Source organism: Terrapene carolina, unplaced genomic scaffold (assembly GCF_002925995.2).
Source record: "Terrapene carolina triunguis isolate 2854851 unplaced genomic scaffold, T_m_triunguis-2.0 Scaffold790, whole genome shotgun sequence".
Taxonomy (NCBI): Eukaryota; Metazoa; Chordata; order Testudines; family Emydidae; genus Terrapene; species Terrapene triunguis.
The window spans coordinates 8082-14320 of record NW_020665141.1 but is presented as its reverse complement, the minus strand read 5'-3'; positions in this window follow the sequence as shown (position 1 = coordinate 14320).

The window sequence follows — 6239 nt, the reverse complement described above, 5'->3', positions numbered from 1 at the left end:
GGCAGTTCATAGCCCCGGCGCCTCTGGGCTCGGCAGTTCATAGCCCCGGCGCCTCTGGGCTCGGCAGTTCATAGCCCCGGCGCCTCTGGGCTCGGCAGTTCATAGCCCTGGCGCCTCTGGGCTCGGCAGTTCATAGCCCCATTGCCTCTGGGCTCGGCAGTTCATTGCTTCGGCGCCTCTGGGCTCGGCAGTTCATTGCTTCGGCGCCTCTGGGCTTGGCAGTTCATAGCCCCGGCACCTCTGGGCTTGCTGCGTCAGTTATGAATGTAAAAAAAATTGCTGGAGCCCCGGCACCTCTTTCACGACAAATTAAGCCTTGCTCCCCAGGGGAAACTCAAGGGGCTTCAAGGAAGGGGTGTTGGGGACTCAAAAAGTGACATGGGTCCCAGTCAGTCAGCACTGAATGCAAGGACCCAGCGTGGCATCAGCAAACACTGAGCTGGGACAGGTGCTGTATTTCAGATGAGATGTCAAATCGAGGCTCTGAGCGCCGATGTATTAAAGACCCCATGGCAGTTTTGGTAAGAGCAGGGCTGCTTGTGCCAGCGTCGTGCTCGAATTCCAGTAATTTGTCTCCTTGCATAGCTGTCACCCCTCTGGCCTGTCCCCTGCTCTGGGGAGTCCAGCCCCTCTCACCAGCAGTGCTGGGGAGGAGACCTCAGCAGCCTTTTCTACTTCCACAGACTGCTGCTGATGTCTCGCCTCAGCTGGCTGACCTGCTCCTTGGTAACTGGCCACAGACCCTCCTGCAGCACTGCCTCCGCCCATCCGGCCGCCTTCCCTATTGCCCACCCATTGCCCTGCTAGTTGGCCCATCACGCTTATTCGGCAGCTTTAATTGTCTACCTGATAATTAATTATCGATTCATTAACTGATTTAACTGCCATTTTTATTTGTCTCTCTAAGTAATGAATTCATTATCTAACATTGATTCACCTCCTCTTCTGTGAATTGACTGCCTCGTCCCTAGTCCCCCCTTCCCTCCTTCACCCCCTTCTGCTCAATCAGGAATGGCTGCTCTGTCCCCATTAAACTCACTGCCATCCATGACCCCTCATCTCCCATCCAACCCTGCACACTCAGTCGGTGCGGCCTGGTTCACCGATGGACACTGCCACCACAGCTGCACTTGCCTATAGTGGCCTCATCTTCACCATCCCGCTGCCCTGAGGCGATCAAGAAAATGTAAATGAGTCATATCGGGGTGCTGCTGCCAGTTCCAGCTCCTCTCCCCCATCGCACTTTCCCCTCCTCTTTTCAATCCATCAGACTCCCCTGCCTCTGCCCTCTGCATCACTCTCATTTACGGTAGCGGTTCCTCATAATGTTAGAGACAAGGTGGGTGAGGTAATAGCTTTTATTGGACCATCTTCTGTTGCTGAAGGAGACAAGCTTTTGAGCTATGCAAAGCTTTGTTTAGCTCGAAAGTTGTTTCGTTCACCAACAGAAGTTGGTCCAGTAAAAGATATTCCCTCACCCACTTTGTCTCTCTCGTATCCTGGGACCAACACGGCTACACCACCACCACAAATTTCATAATGTTAGTAACACGAGATTTTCACATTCACAATAGGGGCTTTCAGCTTGAAGTGTGATAAGAATATCGCCTGCTACCTAGGACAAGGGCTCCCAGCCCTCTCGCTCCAGAGAAGAACTCCAACACTTGCTGCCTAGGTGTAGGAAGGCCTGAGGGATGAGAGGTGAGCTGCTCTGGGGTTGGAGGCCAAGGGAGGCAGTGAGGGTGAGTTCTGCTGGGTGAGATGGGACAGTGTAAAAGTTGAACATTATGGACAGTGGTGATGAGGGATTGTGAGGCAAGGAAAAGTCAGGAGTCAAAGTGTGAGGGGGAAGGAAACTCTCCAGCGGAAAATGTCCTTTTTAATATGGGGTCCGGTCAGGGAACTGGGAGTTCTCCTCCTCCAGGGGAAGCAGCACAAGGAAATTTCCATCCAGGTAATTTCAGTTTGGCAATTAATTTCTCTGATCATCTTCTTTCCATTATCCACTCTCCCCTGTTGTTATTTCTTGAAAAGGTCAATGTGCTGGGGTTGCATTGATGTGGGACATGTCTCCTCTGAAGCATGTGCTTTGGGCTGTCTTCACTGCAAGGCCGTGGGGGCAGAGCAGGGTTATTATTAGGGTTACTTATCACACTGTTTCGTCGTATGCACACTGCAGACTACGTCCCTGGGTGAGGTGAGAGATTTTTTCTCTTTCCTATTCAGACGCACGCCCAGGTTGCAGCCTCTACTGTCAATTAATGGTGTCTGCAGACTCTACGAGCAACATGAGGCTTTGGAGATAGAGAGAGAGACAAGAGGACATGGGATAAACATGGCTCTTCTCGTTTCTGTGTTGGTGCTCTCCTTCTTGCAGGAAGTGTTCCTTTCCCTAGGTAAGCAGAGTCGCACCACTTAGGTATTCTCCTGCCTTGGGCATTTGGGAAGTTTGCTCAGTGGAAGAGACAGATGTAAATCTGCAGTACTGGGGTTGGGGTGGCTGAAACTGGAAAATGGAAAGATGAAATATTAAAGATCAGCCTGAACCCTAAACCCAGATCAGAATTGCCCTGAACTTGAAGAAACTCAGAATCCAAACATGGATCTGGCCTATTCCCCTAATGAGCCGAACCAAACCCCCAGATCCAAGCACCTCCAGATCTCTAAGGGGCTTGAAATCTGGGTTTGAATTGGATTTTGTGGACCAGGTCTAGCTCTGTTAATTAGGGCTGTGTTTTCTTGCTGACAATCTTTATTCGTTGTTTGAATTACATTATTTCTGGTGCATCAAAGGAGAATTATTCTTCTTGGATTTTGTTTTTTTATGGAACTTGACATACAAACTGCTGAATCCAGATTAGCAATGAGATATTCACCAAAAAGACTACTGCTTTTATATAGATGGAAAAATGAGTGAATAAAAATGCTTTTGTGATGAATAGCAGGTGTAGTTTTCTTCTGAACTGTGTTCAAATGAAAAAATATATATCGCAGTGTCTATGTAATTACACTTTAGTATTCAAATATAGCTCATGATTGCAGTATAATCTGAAGAATTAACATGGAAAGTAGATGGGACCCAGTTGCTTTGAAATGGAAAAAATCCTTCTCCTATATACAAAGAAACAATTTAATTAGATTTTTTTTCCCAGTCATGTTTTCCTTTGGGCCCTGTAGAATGATTAGATTAAATAATTAGTTCTTGGAATTTATTACAAAAGTAAATTGAGTAATATAATTGATAAGGAAATATTATCTAGGTAGTATTAAATATTTGGGGGAACAGGTTAAAAATTGGGGGCATTATTGTGTATCAAACTAGATTTTATTGCTATCCAAAAATTTAAGAAAGAACGTTTGCAAAATCCTTGACAGTTCCCCTGAGATGAATGACAGCCTAGGGCATTTATATGGCCTATCCTATAAAGTTATGTTCAATCTAAATAAGATTACTTTATTGAATAGAAGGTACACAGAGCATCAGATGGAGGTGGTGTTCCCAATAGTATCTGATTGTACAATTAACTCAATGGATAGAAAAACACAAAACCCCATCACATCATAAACAGTAACAGAAATGTCACAATGATGCATCCCCAAGGACTCCACAGGGATTAAAGTCAAGGTCAGCAATGAGGCATATTGCTGGGCAATGTGGTGGAAGCTTGTAACACTGGAGACTTGTCTATGCTGTGTCTGATCTGTGGCTAAACAGAGAAATTAATTCTCCAAGGTGTCAATCTGTCACCAGTGCTACATTCACACACACACAAAACCACTAACAGCAAATAAAATGGAAGTAGGTTGAACTAATTGAAGTCATTCCCTACAAAATAGCAAGGTCCAGAGTTTGCTGAGACGCCTGCTTTTAACTACACTTTTCCCTTTTAGGTTCTGGGGGAAACCCTCCGATGATCTCGGTAACTGAAGGGGAATCTGTCTCCTTTGAGTGTTCCTTTGATGGGTCCCCTGCTGTTGGCAATCCATTCTACGAGATAATCTGGATGTATAATATGACCCATAAAAATGTGTCCAAGAGGATCCTGGCCTTTAGGATGACTCGTCCCAATACCAGTGTCCCTGTCTCAGTCACTGAAGGCCATTTTAGGGGTCATTTAGAATTTGAAAAGAACACCAGCTCTCTCGTCATCCCCGAGGTGCGGGTGAATGACAGCGGCCTGTATTACTGCGAAGTGATCATAGTGCCAGTCCCTAATAAATCAAGAACAAATGGGACTCGTCTCATTGTCATGGGTGAGTGTCTCTCTTTTTCTCTCTCCTGTTTCTTTCTCTCTGTCGGACACTCTGCTGCGTGTCTATGAGAAATCTTAGCTCTCTTGCTTCCTATGAAATAAGACTTATGATGCAAGCATGTTTATGACTTGTTTAAAAGGTTCTTCAACATATGACCGTGCAATTATATTTCAACTATAGCAATTTCCTTGTCAACATTTCCATTGCATCACTTTAGTTGAATGTTACATGGAACATTAGGTTATTTATCAAACCAATGATATCACTTACATTTCACCCTCTCTAGTGGTGTGAAATTGTACGTTGGTTGTAATTCTCCTAAATATGTCACACCATGCATGGACTATCTGGAACTCCTGAGCTTAATGTGATCCAAGTTTGTGACATTACATTGGTTTGATTTAAAATACATATATATTTTATAGTGTGAGATGGCTCCATAATAACCTCTATAGTTGAGGACTGGGGGACAATAATTTGCAGTTTGCTTACAAACAAAAAATCATATATGTACATGGCTTCTTGTATATATTTTCTGCAAATGAATTTGCAAATTTTGACCAAAAAGGCAAATTTGCCATATTTTATAGCAATGGTAGACTTTCTAATAGATACTTTCCATCCCTAAGGCAAAAATTATACTATAAATTCTAGTTATTATATCTACTGTATTTCCTTCCTTGAATTTATGAGACAGAGTAATTATTTGCCTCCCCTGTACTATTATACAGAACCGTACTCTGTTTTCAAAAATGTCCTGCTAATTTAGCAGTGCTAAATCTAAATATATTTATGGAATATTGTCATGATAAAAAAACTTATTTTAAAAAAAGTGCTCCTGATCTGTGTTATTTATAATAATATCTTAGACTGTTTTAATGGACAATTATAAAATAGTAATCAAATTGAAAAAATAAAAATGTAGTCCACGGTTACGGAATTTAAAGTTGCTTTATTAACAGAATAACTATATTAGTCTAAAAACAAATGGTCTACAGAAATCTGTTGATTTTTCTAATATCGGATTGTTGTATGTTTTTATAGCTGAAACAGGGTCTATTTTCTGGAATCTAGTTTGTTAGATCTACTAATTCAGGATGGGTATAGTCGTCATCATCATCAAATATATTTAATATATGCTATGTTTTAAATAATTTACAGCCCTCCTTCTGTTGTACATGGCCCAGTGTCAATTGTTTCAAAAATATGATTGTTTTTTACATTTGAGAAGGAGCCATCAGTATTTTGAAAAGAGTTTATTTACTCTTAATATTTTCCCTGCTTTTCAAAGGGATCATTGATCTGGTCGAAAGACTCCAATTGACTTCAATGGGTTTTGGATCAGGCACTATCTGGATGAGTAAAGTGAGAAGAATTTGGCCCTATCTGTTAATTCCCCCAGTTCTTAATCATTGGAATTAACCTTAAAAACGTAATTTTTGCCTTCTGCATCATAGAGTTTATTGACACGGCATCTCGGTCTTTTTATTGACATATGATTCAGGGACAAGAGGTATAAATTTTGAATCCACAAATAAAACCCCATCTCTTAAATGTAAGTAATGATCTGCTGTTATTTTAATGCATTGAATTAATTAACTGTATTAATTAACTGTAATGCAAAGATTCTTTTATAATCATTAAGGCGTGTATGTATTTATAAATAAACACTGTTATAATAAGTCAGTATTTACGGTTGGATTTTCAAAGGCGCTGAACAGAGCTAGGCACCTAAACCCCAGTAAAAGTCAATGACAGTTCTTGAATCTGATGCATGTTTTAATATCAATTTCCAAGTGACTATTGACTACAAGAAAAATTACAGCATTAGCAGTATCCCTACAACATTGCATTTCCTGTGGATTGTTGTAAGATGTTCATCTTATTTCTCTCTCTCATTTCCCTTGTTCTTTGAGCATATTTTTATATTAAACTAATTGTTTTGGATGAATGTTCATAGTTTAATGCATCGGGAACTGGATTGT